Source organism: Triturus cristatus, chromosome 5_2, assembly GCF_964204655.1.
Source record: "Triturus cristatus chromosome 5_2, aTriCri1.1, whole genome shotgun sequence".
Lineage (NCBI taxonomy): Eukaryota > Metazoa > Chordata > Amphibia > Caudata > Salamandridae > Triturus > Triturus cristatus.
In genome coordinates, this window is record NC_140588.1 from 637,940,899 (window position 1) to 637,965,189 (window position 24,291).

Here is a 24,291-nt window from a genome sequence, read left to right on the forward strand (position 1 = left end):
GCACGCCTCATTTCACCAGGTGCACTTCACAAGCACAGCAAGTCCTACTCCCCCGCTATCAGAATTAGGCACAATTCAACTTATAAAAGGCCAAATTAATTATCACAACCTCACCTTTCAGGGCCATATTAATAGGAATGTCCTGCCTTAAACTATTTTCGATCGATGTAGCATCACATTAACTGCTCCGATGCTTCATTAACTTGGCCATTAGGATTAACGCTTACGCGCCTTCATTGCGCCAGACTACTTAATCACTACAACGCCAGTGTTTATTAAATCTTGTTTTTAGGACACAGAACTAATTTACTACTTTCCCCTATTTTAGATCTTACGTGCTCGCACTTTACATTGTCCTGATGATGATCTTGAATCACTAAGATCGAAACGCCGTCGACTACAATTTCAAAGTTCCCTCAAACTGTCTAAACCATGTGGGTTCTTTTGATCTGTTTTTTCAATGCGATGCAAAGTTTTTATTGTCACTTAACACTTCACTTCACGCACCCTCACTTATGTATGTGTGAGCACTGTATATAATGTACACTCTTGAAATGCAAAAATGACAGAAACGGAAGCTACTCCATTTTATGATGTTAAATAAAATGTGATGCCTTCCTCTATTCTTCTGTGTCCTTGCATACATTTCTGAACTGGATCCGACTGGGTTCAATATATCAATGAATGTAATTGAATTATTCTTAAACTTAACAATTGTAGCCTTGCTACCTGAGGATCCTTGACCTCACCAGACCATTGTCTTTCCAAACTAGCTATATTGAGGCCATAGTCCACCGACTCAAATTTGGTAATCCATGCTGCTTCGAGTTCCCTCAGTGTGTGTGTCCTATCACCAACTCTCGGATGGTCCGTTACCACTCCCACACCATGGAATCTAATCCAAGGTTAATACCTGTATTTCTAAAAGATTGAATCTGTTTAACAATATATGTTAAACAGATTAGGTCCTCCAGGTGGTTTCTTCGGGGTCCTCTGGGAAGGGTAATTTTTTTATAGAACTGCAACCGCAACTTCCTTGTTGACTTTTATTGGACATGCGGCTGTGTTTACACTCTGCACACAGCCTCTTTGGGGTTCCTGGGTACTTATCTTGAGTGGTTCCTGGTCCTCCAAGCTCCTTTAAGTCCTTTGGCCCAAGTCCCATTCTTCTTTGCAGTTTGTATTCCACTTGTTTAATATATGGTTTTGTCTCCCACTGGACACCAGTGTATATTTCTGCTACTGACCTGACTTTCCTTGAAGTGTTTTCATGTAATTTTTGTTATCTCTGGATAGGAGATAAACTAAGTGAAAGTGATTTTCACCCTTATGCATCAAGCCAAAATCCAGTCGGTAAAATACCGATTCGGTAATAGCTCCCGGTATTGTGTTAAAAATACCCAATCCCAATGCATCAACCCAAAACCCGAGCAAATAACGAATCGCTAAATAAATAACCTCGAACATACCGAATCGCTAATACCCAAAATGCTAATTTACCGAATCGCTAAATACCGAATTCGCAATTACCGAAATCACTATTAGCTCCCGGAAAATGCCAATAGCAAATAACGAATCGCACCCCAATGCAACAAAACTCGCTAATACCGAAAATCCCAAAAATCGCTATTTTGCCAGAGCTAAATAAGGGGAATCAAAACCTGGAGGTAAAGTCACAAAAAAAAAAAAAAAAAAAAATTACTACATGTGCAAATGATTGAGGCAATCACTAAACCCTTAAATTTGGCCCAGGAGACCCTGTTGGCTCCCCCAAAATGGCTGCCCTCTACGTGCTTGCAAGGAGGATGCGGATCAATGCAGCAGGACAGCGCAGGAGAAGGGTCCAGGAGCGAGTGTTCAGACTGCGCATAACCCTGCTCGGCCAGAATGAGGACGAGGTGTACCAGAAATATTGCCTCAATCGCGCTATGATCATGCGCCTGATTGCAGACCTGGAACCATTACTGCAGCACCAGACCCACCGGACAAATGCAATCCCTGCGCACGTTCAGGTACTATGCAGCCTGCACCTACTGGCCTCAGGGAGTTTCCAGGGGGTAATTGCGGTTGCCGGAGGTGTTTCGCAAAGCGCACTGTCACGCTTCTTCCAAAAATTCCTAGATGCCATGCTGACAATGCTCCACAGACACATCAGCTTCCCCACAACCCCACAGCAGTTGGACCGCACCAAACAGGCATTCTACCAGGTGGCACAATTTCCACATGTGATTGGATGCATCGACTGCACGCATATCCCCATATGCCCTCCGTCAGCAAATGAGTACCTTTTCAGGAACCGCAAGTCATACCACTCGATCAACGTGCAGGTTGTGTGCGATGCCAACAACATCATAACGGACCTAGTGGCACAATTCCCAGGGAGCACACACGACTCATACATCTTCCGCAACAGTGGAATGCACAGGCGACTACTCAATGGAGAATTTGGAGAGGGACTCCTGTTAGGTAAGTAGAACTACGCTTCCCCACACCAACACCACACATGTATGTACATCACCAATGCTAAGTCTATGCTTCTATCTTCTAGGTGACAGTGCTTACGCCCTGCGGGAATACATACTAACCCCATACCTAAATCCAGCAACCCCGCAGGAACATCGCTACAACGCTGCACACATCAGCACGAGGAATGTGATAGAGCGGACTTTTGGGATTCTCAAGAGCCGCTTCCGTATCCTCCACAAGACTGGCGGCGCAATGCTATACCAACCAGACACATGCTGTCGAATAATTGCTGTATGTGCAATGCTGCACAACATTGCCACCAGAAGGGGGATACCCATGGAGGTGGACAGGGATGACGACCCCCAGGCTGACCAACCACCCGCCCAACGACGACCGGCACACATCCCAAACACAGCAGAGGGCCATAGGAGGCGGACAGACATAACGCAAAATCATTTTTGACCCTGGGTAAAATGAGACATTACAAGTTGGTGTTGGGTGCAACTGTTTAATGCACAGTAGCACTGAGGATTGTGCAACAGAACTAGCATTGTGAATCATGCTCCGATTGCATAAATGTAAATAAAAGGTTCCTTAAAGTCAGGCCTGTGCAAACAGAATAATTGGATGGCCATGGTTGCTCCACCATGGACCTGCAGCATGTCCAAATTTCTAGTGGCGCTTGCCACGTACACCAAGCCTCCGCTCAGGTGCATCCAAACCCTCACCACGGCCTGTCCCCGTGGAGGCACGCGAACTTCGGCGCCTGGTGCTGGCCTCTGCCAGTGACACGCTGCTGACACTGGAGGCAGCCTCACTGGTGTCATCCCCTCCCAATGCTGCAGCACTGCATGTGCTGCTCTGAAGTTGTTCCACAGCAGTGGTGATGTGTCCCAGTGACTTGGCAACATCACCGCAGAAGTGCCCAAGGTCCACCTGCAGGGAGACTGTGCGGCGTGCCAACACAGCGGTGCAGTTGCTGTGCCGTTGTATGGCCTTGGTAGCGGTGGCAGAACGCAACATTAGCTGCCGGTTACTCCTCCTCTGGGACTCATGGCCCTCCCTGATGGCACGGGTGAGCTCACGTACCTCCTCCCTGAGCTGAGCATTGCCATCAGCAACCGCAGTGGTCTGGTCCCTGACCGCCGTGCCCATGTCCCTGACCGCGGAGCCCATGTCGGTGACTGCTGCAGTCATGGCGCGCATCTCCCTCGCTAGGCGCACGATGTTGCAGCTGATGCTAGCCACATGTCTTCCCTGCAGGTTCTGTGTGCGCAGCATCCTCTCCTCAATTGCAGAGGTTGTTGGGACATCCTGGTCAGCTGAGGAGACGGAACTGCGACGGGCCCTGTGACGCCGTGCGTGTCTTGAACCTCCATGTGGTGCAGCAGGTGGTGTGGATGTGCGCTGCGTGGGTGCCAATTGCGGGGGGGGGGTTGCCATCTCCTGCAAGGGCGCAACTTGGTGCCTGTGCCTCTGCGGTATTGTGGCTGCACTGGCTGCAGGCTGGCTTGCTGGTGCCGTTGCTTGTGGCGCAGGTGGTGGTGCCTTGGCTTGTGGCGCAGGTGCCTTGGCTTGTGGCACTGGTGCTGGTGCCGATGATTGTGGCGCTGGTGGAGGTGGTGCTGGTGGGGTGGCAGGTGTTGGCGGTGCGTGCGCATCCTGCACAGTCTCCTGGTCTGACTCCACGGGTGTCTCAGATATGATCAGTTGGTCGCTGTCGTCAGAGTCCCCAGGTGATGCATCTGTGTGTGAAACAGTGCATGATTAGTGGGATGATTACACCTACATAGTGTTGTACCCATCAATGTCCCTCTGTGGTCCAACAAATGAACAGTCTACAGCCATGTACAAAATATGTGTTGTGTGAGGATTTACGCCTGTGCCTGCACTCTGGGCTGACTAGACTACAACTCCCAAGATGCAGTAGTGTCATGTGTGGAACTGTCTGTGCCAGAGCTGCAGACACAGTGAGATTGGGCTGGGGGCATGGGTATGGATTTACGCTATGCTGGGTGTGGCACAGGCATGCATCTTACCTTGGGCACTTGTGGCTGCGCCGGACGTGTCCATCTGGATCACCCCCACGACGGCTTCCCGCTCTATCGTCCCTTCCACAAGGTCCTCCAGGGCTGTGTTGGATGGTGCAGTGCTTGTTCCGCCTCCAGTCCTTCTTGCCTCCCGGAGCCTCTCAGCAATCCTCTCTTTTGCGCGCTTCCGGAGGTCATACCACCGTTTTTTGAGATCGTCGATGCTGCGGCTAGTGACGCCAACCGCATTGATCCTCTCACGGATGCGCTGCCAGATGCGCCGCTTCTCGGTCTCAGGCACCTTGAGGGACAGCTTGCCAAAGAGGCGGTCGTGTTTGCTGGACACTCCCTCGATGAGGTACTCCAGCTCCCTGTCTGAAAACTTCTTCTTGCGCTTGCGTGCAGATTCAGCGCTGGATGGCACTTCCTGCGACATGATGGATGTGTGCTGTGACTGGCAGAATCTGTGTGGCCTCACTCTGCACAGCCTGTCCTTCTTTCCAGCTCCTGTCTGCTCCTCTGTCGAGGCTATGTGGGTGGGGCAGCAGTATTTCCTGGTTGGTGATGTCATCAGCCTGTTCCCGGTGCGACGCGGCAATTTGCGATTTCGCTATTACCGATTTGGTAATTGCTAATTCGGTATTACCGAACTCGCTATTAGCCAAATCGGTATTACCGAACTCGCTATTTGCTAGTGGGGCCGTTTGCGTGCCCCGCTATTACGGAATCGGTAAATTTAGCGATTTTTAAGGAATCGCTAAATTTTACCGAATCTGTTGATGCATGCCAATTACCGATTCCTTAATGGCGATTCCTTATTTTTCGCTATTAAGGAATCGGTATTAGTTTGGTTGATGCATATGCCCCACAGTTGTTAAATAAATAAACTTATTTTCCAAAAAGAATATGTGGTTCTTTTTCATCTAATCTACACTATCGATTAAATATGGTAAAATAATCAACTTTACACACCTTCAAGATAATAAAAAAAAAAAATGTTTTGTCTTTATAATTTTCAAACTGTATGATCATCATTTTTTCTGTGTTGTTAGTCCTGTGCCGTATGATTTATAGGTAATATCCATGTTGTTTTATCATGTTACAGCCCTGATGAAGTTCCCCTTGAGGGAATGAAACGCGTTGGCTGACCATTCCTTTGTCAACTCAAGTTTATCTTTGAATTAAAGAGGACATTTAGTTATAACGCTTTGGCTCATTGGACTATCTTTTCTGTGCACCCCCTCTTTCATTTGTTTATGTTGAATTGATCTGGAGCACAGTAGCGCCACTCAGCGGTTGGCGTATGGGGTTGATTGCACGAAAATTATTACATTTGCTTTGAGAACTGATGTGAGGTGCGGCAGAGAGGGCCCGCCGTTGTTGCAGTTGAAAAATACACCTTCAAGATAAGCCTGAAGACTAGGCCTGGGCTAAAATTCCGTTCCGCTCGCGGAAATTGCGATAATTTGACATTTTCGCATTCCGCGGAGAGTGCGAAAATGTCAAAATTTCCGCAATCCGTATTTTACCGGAAATGTTTTGCTTGCTCGCGCTGTAAAATAATACATTCTCGCGTGCGTGCAATCGCCTTACCTGAATCCCCACGTTCGCCGACAAGTTTTCCCGATCCGGTCGCGTTCTCCACGAGATGTTGGATTGTTGGTAGCCATCTCGCGACAGTTCGCGCCCGCAGTAACTACATTCGTTGCGCGATCTCGTCTTTCTTCTCGCGATCATGCACCGCGAGACAAGTGAAAACAAGATGGCCGCGCCCGCGAGCAACCGCATGGGTAAGTTGGCGAGCCGCGACCACGCAGAAAATACAGCGATATTTCCGAGTGTTTGCGGAGATTTGTAACATTTTCGCGATAATTTGCGAAAGTGAATTTCGCAAATTCCGCCCACCCCTACTGAAGACTGCTCTCCACAGGTACTCCTTTGAGAGCTTTTGGAGGTTATCAAAGACCACTAAAATAACAATAGGGGTTGTGTGGATTAGTGCAAGGGGCATCACTCCTTTAAGTGTACACGATATACTAATCCAGCCTTCTACAGCACATCATATAGTAATGGACATACATTTAAAACAATCCAAATTTATTGGCTTTGTAAGTGCTTGTTACCAGTATCATCTAAATGAGTAACAGTAATGCTTTTATTTTAATTAACATTGACAAATATTTAAATTCTTAAAATATGACATAAGGTCCATGGAAAGCACTCCTGTTCTTCCAATCACACCACTTTCCTCTTCTCTTTTCTCCCCACAGCTTTCTGATATCCTTCATTTGCACATCTCACACCTCGTCTCTTTCCTCTGAACCACCTTCTTTTCTCTCTCTACTGCATGTACTTCGTACACCTCCTTCACTTCACCATACCTACATACACAATGCATCCACTCACGCCCCTTTCAAGTATGTGTATTTTGGTCTCAGCTCCATTTGCTCTTGGTCGTCAATATTATTGAGGATTGTGTATTTTGTTTTCTTTCTCCAAGTGGCTGGGACCCTTTGCAAATAGGACAGACAGCGGGGCAGGAACCTTGATGCCGTGAGTAACCCTGATCACAGAGGCTCGATACAGAAAAAGGACAAAAATAAGAAAGAAAACAAAATACACAATCCTCGATAATATTGATGACCAAGAGCAAATGGAGCTGAGACCAAAATACGCATACTTGAAAGGGGCGTGTTCTTGAGAAGCACAAAGTGAGACATTCGCACTGACACCGTCCACACAGAAACCCATTGTGGTCCGGAATTATCACCACAGACTGAGAGTTTACAAACACGGAGAAATTAGCCTTGAGGAAGTCGTGGGACTACATTCCTTACGCGACGAAACACGTGTTGGGAGCTGTTGTGAAGGCCTATTTGAATAAAAAGAAAAAGAGAGAAGATTGGATTTACAATTCATTGTTACATGTTGCTTGTTGTGATTTGTTTTTACTAACGCGAATACCTTAAAACCTTTAATTTGCGTGTGCTGGGGAATAAGTTGAATATATGCTAGCTGACGCTTTCTTTTGTGGAGTTTGTGGTTCTCCGCACCTTACAGCACCGCCATAATAATTAGACGATAGGAGATTTAATGTGTGAATCTTTTCAGTGGCGCCAAAATACCTATACCCAATACCACGTGCCCAATTTCTTAAATATAAGAACAAATTAGATGGCCAGACATCCTATTATAGGTATAAGTCACAGGGATATCTTTACCTAATTTTCCATTTAATAATATACAGTCAGACTCTCTCAGGAATTCTAACAATAATTTTCCTTGAGAGTCCAGTCTCGAATTACTTGGAAGTGGGATTCTTGGGATATTGTATGCCTGCTCTGTTTCTATGTCTGCATATATACCAGCTGCGTAGATGCAGATTGTTAGCATTTCAATTTGCTACAATCAAAACTGCACAACATTATTCTGCTTCCCAGGTTTCAGCTATAACATTAAAGAGAGATTTTGTCAGACTAATATTATTAGCACCAGGGGAAGGCGGGATTTGTAAGTTAATTTTCAACAAGGCTCTCCTGGCCAAATATGAAGCTCCACTCGATTTCACCTTTTACCATTGTGCTAAACTCAAGGGATGCAAATCAGTTTGAAATGACCAGGTCACATTTGATATTTGATTTTTAGTAGAATAGATATCCCACCACACACACAACAGCTATTTGAGGGACTTTCTGGACAGTTAAAAATATGCTAATTATCAAGAGTTATAGCTTTTAATCTCCAGGTTTCTTGGATGCAAAATGTGTATGCTCCCAAATCCGATAGTAATGATAATTGTTTGTTATTTCCTGTGTTTCTTGTCATACTTCAAGTTACAATTTTTATATAGTGCTAAAGATGGCAATGCATTGTAAGGATGAAGAACAAGTGACCATTAACTCAGATCATCATTCTTTGCTTATCACCTGAGTCCGTTTCTCCTGTCCTATCATTGTCGCTGACCTAACATATTGGTCAATCGTAACTGTAGTGGATTGGGCCTTTTGAAATGACTTATACTGATTTTGATTTATATCAAGTCCACAATTTTCCATAACCCTAGTGGTCCCCCTTGCTTTATGGAATTCTTGTTTTTGTGGATAAAAATACATTACATTACAAAATCAAATATGTCACCACTAAAGAGGTAAACATTACTCTAGTAAGTCTCTCACCTCCAATCTCATTTACAGTTACGGCAGACTCAATGTCCTTTCTTTTCAATAAGAGAATCCCTGTTTTGGTAAAATAATTCCGTAAAAGGGAACAAGTAATTACTTCTTGTTGGCACTTGAAAATGATAATAAAATCTAATATACTAGCAATATTCTCAGTCCAAAATTGTGTTAGCTACTAGAAACGGACTTGTTATTGGGTTTAGAGTGGATTTGTTTATGGCAATCTTTCCTTCTGCATAAACTTCACGAACTATAAAAGCCATCATCTTTTGGGTGTTCAGCAAAATATTTTCCTGCAATAAGTCACAGTGTACAGCCCCAGGTTGTGTTGGAAGAGCTTGGGTGGGGCTACAAGGCACACTAGTTCCATTTGTAACTGGTTGACATTGTAGTTTAGGGTCAAAGTAAATCATCCTTGTATCTTTTCTTGAGAACCTCTGATTTATCTTTTTATTTGCAATTTTCTGCCTTTGCACTTTTGGTCGCTTATGATATATATTTATTAAGTTTTGAGATACTTTAATTGATGTGGTATCATTATCTGTTATTTTAAGTAATCACCTTATTTTCCATTAGATTCCATTCCAGACTCCTCATTATTTTTAGTGGCTTCCAGTTTGGAAGTTGTAGACTCACTTCTTTTCTTTCAACAGAAAATAGAAAGTAAATAGGTCTCACATTCTTCTGAATAGGCCTTCTCTGGGTCTTTGAAGAGTTATCTCAGCGAGTATACTTGATCATCTGTAAGCTAGTCCATGGCAGATCACTCACGGAAGCCTTTAAAGAGAGGATCAAGGTCCGCCAGAGTTGTTTGTGCTCATCTTTTCTCTTCCTGCTGATCATTGACTGTATCATAAAGGCATTCTAGTCAATGAGAAGAAATGGAATCTGGTGGGCACCTTGGATGCAGCTCAATTACCTGGACTTTGCATAAGACCTGGCCTTACTCTCCCATATTCATCTGCAGATGCAAGAGAAGACCAACAATGTGGCAGCCACATCAGCACAACTTGGCCTTAACATCCACAAGGGAAAAACCAGATCCTGAAGGCTAAAACTGCAGGCGATTCACTGAAAGAGGTTGAGGCCTTCACCTACCTGGGCAGTGCCATAAACAAGTAGGATGGCGCAGACACCAATGTCACACGTAAACTTCAAGGTAAGTATCAGCAAAGCAAGAGCTGCCTTCATTCAGATAATGAAGATCTGGAGCTCTGAGGACCTAACACTGCATACCAAGATAAGGTTTTTTTACACAAACATAAAATTGGTCCTTCGATATGGAGCAGAAAATTAGAAGGCCAGACTGACCATAACCAACACAATCTAGACCTTCACCGCATGTCTGAGGAACATCCTCCAAATCCACTGGCCAAACACCATCAGCAATAATGACCTATGGAAGCAGACTTTCCAACTCCCTGCTCATGAAGAAATCATGAAAGAACGCTGAGGCTGCATAGGTCACGTCCTTCACAAGCCCGCATCAAACACCACCAGGCAATCCCTTACCTAGAACCCTCAAGGGAAAATGAAAAGTGGGAGGCTAAGAAACACCTGGTGTCGAGGCCTTGAGACTGACTGCAAGGAGATGGGTTGCACTGGCAGTCAGAATGAAAGAAAAGTCGAGGACAGAGATGGCTGGATGGTCCTGGTTGATGGCCTATACCCAAGGAGGGGTAGCAGGAATAATTAAGTAATTTCTCACTATTCTCACTATTTATCCTCTTCTTTGTGTCCCTATCTCTATCCTCATTTGGGTGCCCCGTTCCACCTGCCTTGTTTCTCTCTGCATTTTTTCTTACTTTTCTTTATTCACCTTTACAGAATTGGGAGGATTCTTTAAATTATTTTCCTTGACATTTCCTTCCTCATCCTCCGAACCGCTGCAGCATTTTTGATTCTTTTCAATGACAATTCCTCCCTTGTTGAATAACATATACTTCCAAATGGAGAAACGGGAACCCAGAATATGGTCGGAATTCCCTACTCATTTTTCCAATGATGCCAAAATAGAAGTGAGAATTCTTTGAGTACACTGCAGAAACCCTGAGACTTGTCCATAGTCACCTGGTACATTCCAGGAGGCATGTTATTAATTTCTGGAACAGAGGATTGTTCAACTACTGGAGAATATTTTATGCTTGGAATGCTACTAAAGAGCTGTAAACCAGGGTTTGCATTTATTGCCACCGGAGTCATCCTCTGTAACTGCATCCCTGTTCACCCTTGTACAGACATGTTGGGTAACTCAGTATTAATATCTGGGAGTGGAAAATCTGAGGAGGACCAAATTCCTCTCTCAAGTGATATTTGTTGTCCATTATCCTCGTCTTCTGACAACACTCTATTTCTTTCCTCATATACCTCTCAATTAATTGAGGTGAGTATTGAGTGAAGTTTTCCAAGTATTTTCTTTCCAAGACTTTTCTAACAAGAGAGAGTTTTCTTTCTCAACGCTCTCCTTTGTAATTTCAGACCTAGAAGATATTTTTCTACTCCATACCAAGAATGAAGCCATAGGCACAATGCCATTCAAGCAGCTAAAGTGGGCGGATTTGTTCCTGAAAGGATCTGATCTATGTTTTGGGATGAATGTTGAGTTAATCATTTTCCTGAGAGGAGCTTTCTTGCCATCATAGTTTCAGCAACTGTTTGTAAATAGTAGAGAGTACTCTTGAAGTAATTCTATTTTAATTATCCTGAGGCAAATTTTTAAGGGATATTAAACACACTGCCACCATTGCACATTAGAGATATTAGCTTCATACAACTTCATACAATCCCTATATGCGGTTCTCCCACTACACTTCTCAAGTGAGGTTGTAAACTTTATGGCTAGATGGATCCAGAACTCCAAGCACCCCTGAGGATCACTAGATTATAAACTTTGGTATTAAAGACCTACAGATGACATGCAATTTTAAACAACAGAAATATAAGACACATGAGTTCACAGGGTGCTTTCAATAGAACTTCTACATCATGCTAATACTCCTTGGCTTACCACAGACTGCTGTTTGTTACTTGTTGGTATGTTAGGCCTTTGATGACTAGTGCACAGCTAGCAAGCCTTTTCTATAATCCAAAAAGAACCATATTCAAACCAAACAAGCCATTTCTCAAGTCATGTCCCAGGGCAAACCAGAAAAACAAAGTTACATCAGAATACCAGCATTGCCTCTCAAACATGGTGGGCAGTCCATCAAGAGTTTACAATCTGACCTCCTGTTACTCACAGGTGCTCCAGCATGCACACAGGTAAGCTAAATGGCAGATGACAGATGGCAGGTGGGAAATGCAATTGGGCTGTTTGGTCAGAAACCAGCATGGTAGAGGATGACAAGTTAAGGGAGTGAAATGCAGGAAAACAGAGAGGCCCACAAAGGTGGGAAACTGCCTCACTCACTCATGTCTTGTCCTTGTCCTCCCTTATCCTCTATCCAACTAGCAGCTGCATGCTTCAAACCTCAAGTCGCGCTGGTGCTGCCTTCCCACAACTCCCACAGGGCAGCAGAGCCCAAGCCCACTGCTACCTTTCAATGGCTACCCAGTGGCAGGAAACCAGTGGGAGGGCAACAAGACTCCCTCAGGGAAAACCATAGCCTTTCAGGCTAATCAGGGGCATGAACACAACAGCCGCTTCTGTGGCATTCCATGCTCCGCGAGACCATTTGAGGCTCATTCTGAGGCTGGCTCAACCCGTCAACCGTGAACATATTGTCCAGTGCTGCCTTCCTTATCCTGTCACAATTAATTAATTCCAAATCTCAGTAGTTCCATAAAACTTACTATAAAGTGCTATTCAAAAACTACACTTTTGTAGTGGCTTGTACTTTTGAGTAACTTTACAATCCAAATCCACTGGCCAAACACCATCAGCAATAATGACCTATGGAAGCAGACTTTCCAACTCCCTGCTCATGAAGAAATCATGAAAGAACGCTGAGGCTGCATAGGTCACGTCCTTCACAAGCCCGCATCAAACACCACCAGGCAATCCCTTACCTAGAACCCTCAAGGGAAAATGAAAAGTGGGAGGCTAAGAAACACCTGGTGTCGAGGCCTTGAGACTGACTGCAAGGAGATGGGTTGCACTGGCAGTCAGAATGAAAGAAAAGTCGAGGACAGAGATGGCTGGATGGTCCTGGTTGATGGCCTATACCCAAGGAGGGGTAGCAGGAATAATTAAGTAATTTCTCACTATTCTCACTATTTATCCTCTTCTTTGTGTCCCTATCTCTACCCTCATTTGGGTGCCCCGTTCCACCTGCCTTGTTTCTCTCTGCATTTTTTCTTACTTTTCTTTATTCACCTTTACAGAATTGGGAGGATTCTTTAAATTATTTTCCTTGACATTTCCTTCCTCATCCTCCGAACCGCTGCAGCATTTTTGATTCTTTTCAATGACAATTCCTCCCTTGTTGAATAACATATACTTCCAAATGGAGAAACGGGAACCCAGAATATGGTCGGAATTCCCTACTCATTTTTCCAATGATGCCAAAATAGAAGTGAGAATTCTTTGAGTACACTGCAGAAACCCTGAGACTTGTCCATAGTCACCTGGTACATTCCAGGAGGCATGTTATTAATTTCTGGAACAGAGGATTGTTCAACTACTGGAGAATATTTTATGCTTGGAATGCTACTAAAGAGCTGTAAACCAGGGTTTGCATTTATTGACACCGGAGTCATCCTCTGTAACTGCATCCCTGTTCACCCTTGTACAGACATGTTGGGTAACTCAGTATTAATATCTGGGAGTGGAAAATCTGAGGAGGACCAAATTCCTCTCTCAAGTGATATTTGTTGTCCATTATCCTCGTCTTCTGACAACACTCTATTTCTTTCCTCATATACCTCTCAATTAATTGAGGTGAGTATTGAGTGAAGTTTTCCAAGTATTTTCTTTCCAAGACTTTTCTAACAAGAGAGAGTTTTCTTTCTCAACGCTCTCCTTTGTAATTTCAGACCTAGAAGATATTTTTCTACTCCATACCAAGAATGAAGCCATAGGCACAATGCCATTCAAGCAGCTAAAGTGGGCGGATTTGTTCCTGAAAGGATCTGATCTATGTTTTGGGATGAATGTTGAGTTAATCATTTTCCTGAGAGGAGCTTTCTTGCCATCATAGTTTCAGCAACTGTTTGTAAATAGTAGAGAGTACTCTTGAAGTAATTCTATTTTAATTATCCTGAGGCAAATTTTTAAGGGATATTAAACACACTGCCACCATTGCACATTAGAGATATTAGCTTCATACAACTTCATACAATCCCTATATGCGGTTCTCCCACTACACTTCTCAAGTGAGGTTGTAAACTTTATGGCTAGATGGATCCAGAACTCCAAGCACCCCTGAGGATCACTAGATTATAAACTTTGGTATTAAAGACCTACAGATGACATGCAATTTTAAACAACAGAAATATAAGACACATGAGTTCACAGGGTGCTTTCAATAGAACTTCTACATCATGCTAATACTCCTTGGCTTACCACAGACTGCTGTTTGTTACTTGTTGGTATGTTAGGCCTTTGATGACTAGTGCACAGCTAGCAAGCCTTTTCTATAATCCAAAAAGAACCATATTCAAACCAAACAAGCCATTTCTCAAGTCATGTCCCAGGGCAAACCAGAAAAACAAAGTTACATCAGAATACCAGCATTGCCTCTCAAACATGGTGGGCAGTCCATCAAGAGTTTACAATCTGACCTCCTGTTACTCACAGGTGCTCCAGCATGCACACAGGTAAGCTAAATGGCAGATGACAGATGGCAGGTGGGAAATGCAATTGGGCTGTTTGGTCAGAAACCAGCATGGTAGAGGATGACAAGTTAAGGGAGTGAAATGCAGGAAAACAGAGAGGCCCACAAAGGTGGGAAACTGCCTCACTCACTCATGTCTTGTCCTTGTCCTCCCTTATCCTCTATCCAACTAGCAGCTGCATGCTTCAAACCTCAAGTCGCGCTGGTGCTGCCTTCCCACAACTCCCACAGGGCAGCAGAGCCCAAGCCCACTGCTACCTTTCAATGGCTACCCAGTGGCAGGAAACCAGTGGGAGGGCAACAAGACTCCCTCAGGGAAAACCATAGCCTTTCAGGCTAATCAGGGGCATGAACACAACAGCCGCTTCTGTGGCATTCCATGCTCCGCGAGACCATTTGAGGCTCATTCTGAGGCTGGCTCAACCCGTCAACCGTGAACATATTGTCCAGTGCTGCCTTCCTTATCCTGTCACAATTAATTAATTCCAAATCTCAGTAGTTCCATAAAACTTACTATAAAGTGCTATTCAAAAACTACACTTTTGTAGTGGCTTGTACTTTTGAGTAAGTTTACAATTTTTGGTATTCACTAACTGCAATTGTGTAACTTACACTTTTGTATTAAGTCCCTACCTCTATTATTCTCTATGGGAGAATTCTGCAGTATCTGTGGTTGGCCAGTCTAATGCTAGACTTACTCCAAAAGTGGAAATTACTACAAAACAGTGAGTTACTAAAAAAGTGCAGATTGTGACTACAGAAAAGTAGTAAACTAACTCAAAAGTGTAAACTTACTCAAAAGTGTACGTTGCCTGTGTGAATCAGGGACAGACTGAGAAAGTAGTTGTGGAGAATGGCAGTCCAGCTGAAACAAATAATGTCACTGCTCTTGTTTGGTGCAGTAAAGGATTCAGCAATGTAAACCTGAGCTGAACCCCTGGTATCTATGGCATAGAGCAGACAGACATAACTTAAGAGAAAAGTGGAAAGCATTTTGAAGTACCAAAACTGTTAAAAAAGTCAAAAACACAAAAATGGGTTTTCTATGGAAGCCATCGTTGTCTTTATATTGGCCTACTAGCCTCTCCATGGCAACTGCTATTTTCCCAGCAACTATGAGACGATATCGGTATTTACATTTGCAGCAACTGCACCCTGATTGTGACTGACTCTTCAAGATTCGGCCTGTCGATTTGAATATAGTTGATTGTTTCTGAGAGATATATGTTCCAGGGCAAGATACATGTACATGAATCTCTGGTCCTGTTCAAGGACAATTTTGCAAGAGAGCATGCTAAGGTATTAACTCAAGTTTTGTAAAAGTGCAACTGAATGTGTGTATAATTTCAGGGTGTACACCAGTAGGGATTCTTCAATTGACCACTATGGTTATCCCTCCACTTTTGGAGTCAGTTAAAAAATGTGTAGAAATTGTCAGAGCACTTTTTAACACACGGGTAATTTTTGCACTGGTCTGCAATTATTCAAAGAATTGTTCAAAGTGGGCACTGTAGCCTGTGGAAAAATCTGTTCTAACCATAAAGAGCTACTGTGTAAGAAACCTCAAAGAAGACAAATCCGTGCCTTGCATAGTAATGTACTGGTGTTTACATTTTCAGATAGAAGAAATAAGCACATCATCTGGCAATGCTTGGTATTAGGTAGCACAAGTGTGCAAACTAGTGTGCATTCTAGACAACAACAAGCCATTCCATTCAGCAAACTTTATTTCAGTCAATGTAGACCATAAAAAGTAGATAATGCAAATACATACATAGCTAAATTTAAGCAATATTAACAATTCATCAGATTCAAATTATAAAAGATAGCCACACTGCATTTTGAATTACTCAACTGTCATTACAGGGATAGTTGAAAGAGTAAAAGCAGTTAAAATAATGTTAAAAAAGTTAAGATGAGACATGTACAAAACGAATTGTTTACAGTTACTGTGATAAATTTAACAACACCATACGCCTATGCCACATAGAATTGAGAAATGGGGACACGGCGAAAACTGTGGGATGGTGCGTATCAGATCTCAGTATTCTATATGCATCTGAACACTGCCTACACTCCAGATTTCTACAAAGTGCTACGAGCCAACGTCGTCTGGCTATTTTATAGCCAGGAACGAATATGTATGTTGGACTCTTCGGGGCTATTGCAAGCAGGACAGCCAAGGGGGGGAGCTTTTACCAATTGTTTGTGAAATCATGAACAGGCAAGGTCCATATTCTGAACTAGATATATAGCTTCCTTGCCATGGAAGGTTATATAGCATCCAGTAAAGGCTAAAAAAGGTACTGAGCTTTAATATTAAGGAAGTCAGCCGTTAGGTGCCCAAGTTTAGAGTACCCCTGGATATCAATTAGTCTGAGCGATCTATATGCTCTTACTAGTTCTAGACGTGGAATTGTAGGGGATACTTCCTCTGGGTTACTCCATAAGTTAGGAATGCCTAGTCTAATGCATACATCTTTTAAATATACAAACCATGATAGTTTTCCGCCCCGGGGAGTCCCATGATCCCTTTAAGTTCAGACTGATAGCCTACTAATTCAGGGGTCGCCCACAGTCAACACCAAAAGGTCAATGGTCGGAGGCCAATCTCCTCCGCGATAGGTCTAATTCCTATATCCAGGGGTAGGGGGATGAGAGGAGTGCTTGGCGGTAGGCCCAAGAGCTGTCTCATGAATTTATTCTCAATTTTGGCCAGTCCGCCAGAGGGACGGTTTCCCCTAAGTTCCGCCCCATACATTACAGCACTCCTAACTTGTACCTTATATATCTCAGCCACCGGGCCAGGCGGTTTATGTGAGGAGTTCCTAAAAGTTTTTGCAATTCCCCCAACCATCTGCCCTAGAATCAAGCCTGCCTTGTCTACTTGCAGGCTCCAGTCAAATGTTTCGGACAATGTGACACCAAGGTAGTCAAAGACAGTCACCCTCTCAAGTGGAGTGCCATTTAAGGAGGGATTTGGATGAGATGTTTTGGCTGGATTAAAGACCATACATTTGGTCTTTGATGTATTAATCTCCAGCCCCCGGTTTTTGCAAAATAGTGAAAAACTGTCAAGAATCCTTTGGATAGCAACAAGTGTCATCCGCAAACATCATTGCTGGCACCTTACCATGCACCAGCTTTGGGACATCATTGTCCACTACCTCATTTAATTGGGCCACCAAAGCATTGATAAAAAGACAAAACGAGGTAGAGGCCAGCACACACCCCAGCCTTGCACCTCTGTTGACTGGGAAGCGGGAGGTCAGTTCCCCGGATATCCCATACCTTAATTGGGCAAAATTACCTGCATGCAATCGCATGATCAATGTCAACAGGTAAGGCGGAATACCCAGTTGTTCAAGAACCTCCCACAGTTTGGCTCAGGAGACCAAATCGAAGGCCAATTTAAGATCAACGAATATCAAATAGAGGCTGCCACCCTCTATTGACACAGTCTTCCAATATAATAATTGGAGTCTAAAGATTTGGCCGATAGTGGAGGTATTCTTCCGGAAACCAGCTTGATATGCACTTAGGATTTCATGCTCTTCCATACAGGAGTGAAGACCCTCAAGGAGAATCCTAGCGAACAATTTCTAAGTGATGTCAATCAGGCTGATTGGACTTTAGTTGGTAAGCAGGAGAGGTGAGCCCTTCTGAAAGACTGGGAAAATTTCAGCCCCTAACCAGGTATCCGGGATCTTCATGCCATTCAAAATTGCAGGTAGGGTCCCCATATATTAGGTTCCTCCCAAAATAATTCCCCAGGAATCTTGTCTAGTCTGGAGGCCTTTCCAAGAGGTAGCTTCCTGATTGCATTTGAAACTTCTATTAGAGTAAAACCTTGGGGGTCTTCAAGGGGAACGACTGGGCTTACCAAAGATGTTTCATCTTTGGGTTCTATGGCTACCTCGGGAGAATACAGAGCTTGGAAGTGAGACTTCCATGCGGCTGCAGCAATGTTTGGCTCTAACGCTGAATTTCCTATGCTACTGTCTGCACTAACTAGAGACCAGAACGACTTCATGTCTCGGTTTGAAAGTGCCAATTTAATAGCATCCCATCTTTCAAGCTCCAAATTCTTCTTGGCTAGCTCAGTACTGTCTCGATAAAGGGCCCTATTTGATTTAATTAGAGGTCTATCCTTGCTTTTCATAGCACCTATGAGGTCGCCCTTTGCCTTGCAACAAGAATTATTGAACCAGGTTTGTTTGGCACCCTTGTTTGCCTTGGAATGCATCACAGGATAACAAGTTTTAGTCAGGCTAGTTGTCAATTCTACGTGCAGGGCCTCAAGTCTACTAATAGTGTGGAGAGAGTCAAGTGACATGGCAGCCTCCTCCGTTTCCATTAAGGGCAAAATGGTTAGAGAATATTGTGCGGCTGCCTTCTCTGATGACTGCTTAAGTGTTCCCTATCTGATTCTCCTTCTATTGTTAGCAAGTGTTAAGTTGCTACCTACAGGGTTACCAGTGGCCGTGGGATTAAAGAGGTCTGGAGGCTCCAGCTCCAGTGTCAGGGCATTGTGGTCACGGTCATGTCTTAGCATGACAGCCAAGTCAACAACCTACAGCCATATGCTAGTTTCCACCAGGATATAATCCAGCAGAGATGATTGTCCTATTCTATTGAAGGTTAGCTATCCTGGCTGGTCAGACTTGGTACGGCCATTACACACCCTCAGGGAATGGGTTAATGTTACTGCGTTGATCAGGAGTACCAGGGGGGTCCAGGCCTTTACCAGTGGAATTTGAGGGTCAGGAATTAGCCAGAGACAATCCTCATCACTAGGGGGAGCATCAGTGGGGACAGCAAGGGGCTCGAATTGGCAATTGACATCTCCTCCTATAATCAGCCTTGCATTCAGGGGTGCTGTTTCAAGAAATATGTTTAATAAATCTTTTGTCGGGGATTCCTGTGTAATGCTTACTGGTCAGGAATAAACATTAATGAAGGCTACTTTGATCCTGGAGGAAAAGAGAAGTACAATACACTGGATGTCATCGGATAAAGTGTTCAACTGCTCAACAGTGCAATACAAGTGAGTAGCAACCCATGTACATAAGACCCCCGAGGGCCTACCTCTTCCCCCATCGTAGACAATACATTAAATATTGCAAAACCCCTCTTCACAATGTCCTTCCTTTCCCAAGTCTCCTAAAACATACACACATCATGATTGCTTACAAATTGCCCCCAGTCTGGGCAGTTCAGTTCATTTTTTATTCTGGCAATGTTCCATGATAAAACCCTCAGTTTGTGGCCGGGATTAAGATCACCACCATGTTCCATATGACTGTAAGGGTTGGGGCTTTGAGTGATCTCTGGCTGGGCAATAAAGGTCACTTCCTCAACTTTCAATAGGGGGCCACACCTAGTTGCAGTAGAGGTCAAAAGATCGGGAATAGAGAGAGCTGGGTTGTTAAGTAAAACTACACCAATCCTGTTATAATCTGGGGTTCCCTGATGGTGTTCAGGTTGTAGGTCCTCTGGTTCGTCTTCTTTACTACCAAGGATATTCAGGGTCTGCTGCCCACTATTGCTCACCCTTAATTCACAGTTATCCCCCCACGTCCCAGAGCTGGGATTGTGACCACCTTGCAGCGCGAGTCAATCCACCTCCTCAATGGCCCAATATCTGTTTGCTACTGGGATGCTGAAAAGTGGTCTAGGGAGTTGACCTACTATTGGATGGAATTGAAACCTATTTATTGGGGCCATAGAAGTTGGGGTCCAGGGTGAGATGTGATTGCAGGAATAAAAAAATTCCAGGGTATGGGCTCGGACCCCTGTAGGCAGTGCGTGGGGACAGGCAAACTTGCCTGCTATAGTTTGTACAGTTAGGGGGTTGCTAAAATTGATGACTATGCAGTCTCCTTGCATTGATTTTGGGTTCTTACCCACCCACCAACTCTTCGAACCATTACAATTTCTCTAGCCCTATCATAGGAGAACTGATTGTGCTTAGTTAGCCAAAAAAGGCACTTGTTCCTTAGATCCAGTTGTGTTTCTTTCAGGCTCATTTTTAACACGGGTACACCAGTTAGTATGATAACATAAGGAAGTGAGGCTGGGGGTAAATTTATGATCAGAGTGGTCAATGGTTCTAGACCCGTGCCCTCTGCCTTTGCAGGATCTGGCCTTTCCCTGGGTACCCTATGCTCTAGATAAGTGGGCCTTCTTTTTTGTGAGTCCTCCCTATTGGGAGCATTGTTATTGCTCCCTTGCACATGGGTAAGGGTCCTAAGGCCAGTTGTTGTCCTCAAATCTTGGGCCGGGTGAATGCCAGGCTTTTCTGAGTGAAACAAAGCATTTTCAGATGGCACAATGCTACGGGCCTCAGTCCTGCCGGCACTGATTTGGTCAGAGGAGGATACAGCCACCAGAGGGCCACACCTACCTGGGAAGAATTGGCCTACGCTGTATGTCTGGGAGCTACGATCTACCCTTTTCCCTAAAACAGGGGTAGTGCTGTCAGAGGGATTGGTCTGGCTGCTCTGGCGTGTCAATTGGCCTGTGCCTAGGTGATTAAGTAGGAGCGCAAGCTCCTCCTTTATGATAACTCTCATCTGGGGCTCTAACTCCACTATCAAATTCCTCACCCAGGAGGGACAGTCCGGTACTAGTTGAGGGTTGGTGGGGCATTCAGTCACTCTCCCTGCACTGGCTGATTAATCTTCGCTGGGTATTAATTCTGGGTTTTTCCTTCTCTTAGCTCCTGCCCCATTTCCAGTTTTACGTCTAACAACCTTGGATGAGCTAGTGGTGGTGCCACCTTTACGAGTTGCTAGCTTCACTAGGGGTTGTTGTGGTGATGGTGGAAGTGACTCAGTTGTTCCAGACATGGGTTCTGTTAACCCAGATGCAAATCCAGGGATTATTGGTTGGGAGGTGGATGGCTTAGATCCCTTACAAAATATATCTGGAGTTAAAGACAGGTGCCGCTCCGTCAGCTCTATTTTGGTTGATACTACCCCTATAGCCCTCTGAAGCATCCTATCTATTGAAGTTTGGGGCAAAGATGCTGGAATAGGGACTTGAAGGTGTTTATTTACTACACAGGTACGCTTGCCGATATTCGAAACAGGAAAGGGTGTAATACCATCTTGCCCTTGATGTAAGCCTAAAAGGAATACGGTAGACTTGGGCACAGGACAATGATTACTATTAAAAAAGGGGATACAAAGAATACAATCTAGTAGGCCGATTAGCAAAAGACAGAAACAAATGGTGGAAAGGAAGGTGTCAAGAAGTCAATAATCTCCAGAAGAAAATGTCTCAGTAGGTGTCCACATAGTATGAAGCTTGTGCGGATTCCATGAATTGCTCATACAGGTCACTGGGTTGCAGGTTCCCTGGTTTCTCCACAAGCTCCTGGAGTTAGATAGGGGCGATGTGTTGACAGTTCTGCAATACGGTCTAAACATACAGGATGCAAGCAAATAAATTAGAGGCCCCACAAAGGTCTTACCAGTTTAAGGGCGCTGAAGAATCAGACTCAAGGGGGATATCCCTGCCCTGCCTCTTCCTGGCAATGACGGGCAAGGGCAGGCCTGCCCATGGCCCGGACTTTGCCTGGGCGTGGCCCACGCGTGTCCCACGCCGCAGGTGTTGAATGGCGCTTTTGAGCGTGAGAAGTGTCCCGCCCTCTCAGGTGGAGCAAAGAAGACCGGCGTTGCACTCTGGGAGTTGGAGTCCCACCAGAGTGTGTGGGTGCACTGCGATGTGCAGGGCAATGGTCATCAGCATTCCACACCAGGAGCAGGGTCAGAGAAGCCCAGGCAGCCTACCGCGGCGTTCGTGTCCCGCGCCGCGGGTGTTGAATGGCTCTTTTGGGCACGAGAACTGTCCCGCCCTCTCAGGTGGAGTGAAGAAGACTGGTGTTGCACTCTGGGACTTGGGGTGCCACCAGAGTGTGTGGGCGCACTGCGGTGCGCAGGGCAAAGGTCAGCAACATTACCCGCCAGCAGCAGGAGCAGGGTCAGAGAAGCCCAGGCAGCCCACCGCAGCGTTCCTGTGCATTCTAGACAACAACAAGCACATGGGAGTCTGGACATGTAGATGGAGAAGATCAAAGGTTGGAGCCTTAAAGTGCTGCTAGAAATTCATACATCTGATACAAGAAGTTAGTTAGTCATCTGTTTTATATGGCATGCTTCAATGTTTCTGTTGTTTTCAAAGATCGTTCTCCAGATTTTAAGATGACTTCTGTACAGTTTCAGTAGTTTGTAATAGGCAGATTTGTTGCATTACAGCAAGCAAGGGTTTCTAGACTCAAGAGTGGTTGAGGATGTGATTGAAAGATCACCACTCTCCTGAATACACTCCTCCAACATCCAAAAAGACATTCCTTGTCTTAGATGACAGAGGAGTACAAAAGAGAGTCACATGTACTTTCCTGAATGCTCTTCCAATCCTGGCCTATCTGTGGCATATTTTAAACTGCATCATACGCAATTCAAGCATTGGAAACAGGCATGTAAGTAAAAGGCATTGCTATATATTTTCTGTTTAAATACCAGGTTGCCAATAGATTGATGTGTTTAGTTACACCAGTTACGCATGCAATCATAAATGTTTTTTCTACTTCTACCAATAAGTGGGTAATTTTTAATTTGTAAAAAAAAAACTGAAAATTAGGGTATGTTTTAGTAGGGTGTTTTATTTTTTCTGTCTATGCCTTCTGCGAGTAATCTGATCATTCTTGGAGTGTTTCGAAAATGAAAGTGGTGTGGACCTTCATTGTGATGTCTGAGTGGTGTTTGGCTGGCGGGATATGTGGACTGAGGTTTGTCTTGTTATGCTTGGACGGGCATTTGGCGGTGTGTGTGGACTGGTGTCTGGCTGGTGGTGTGTGTCAATTGGTGTTTGGCTGGCGGTGTGTGTAGTATTTAGTCGTTCGCGGCAACTTCTAAGATAATGATCTTGTTTCAGGTTACGCTATATTTCATTGGAGAAACCATTGTGATGCGTCCATATTAAGTCTTGGACCTTTATCTGTCATGGGCAAGAGGCTTACTCATACAAGGTAAGAACTATTTGTTTTGGTACACACAGTGAAACACAGAATAGTAGAATACTTGCTATTATCAAATGAATTTCTCCACATTTTGGCCTTCCAAATGTAAGCCAGCATGTAGGAAAGAAGATATAGGAAAGTAGGATCTGCTTTTTATGGTTACACCCACTTTTTGCTTCCTCTGATACTGTTTTTGACTAGTCTTACTGGGATCGTGCTAATCACGACCCCAGTCCATCTGCTTTCTCCCTAAAATGTTATGTTATGTACTTAGGTACACTCCAGATTGGATACTGGGGTACCCTTGTCAGTCGCTAGCATATGGTACCCATGTACCCAGGGCATAGGTACCCCAGAGGCCTCCCATGGGCTGAAGCATGTACTATGCCACCCATGAGAGGCCATGCAAAATGGAACTACAGGCCTGCCATTGCAGCCTGTGTAGGTTGGTGCATGCATCACTTACTTAAGATATAGGTTTACTATATCTAAGGGTCACTACACTTAAAACCTATAAGTCACCCCTATAGGAGGCCTTGATAATCCTGAAGGCAGTGTGCTTGGTTCTAAGTGAGAGGGTGCCACTGCATGAGCAGGACACCCCTGCAGCTTACGAAGTCCATTCTCCCGGGTTGTTAGTGCTGCAGCCATTTACGGCATTTAATGTGGCATTATGCGATCGAGTGATGACCAACTTTAGAACTGCTGAAAGTAACCCTATCATGTTTGATGTCAAAAATTGTGGAATCCAGTAACCAGTGTAGGAGGTATGATTCCACCCCTCAGAAATGAGCTTTGTGAGGTCCCTGGTGTTCCTG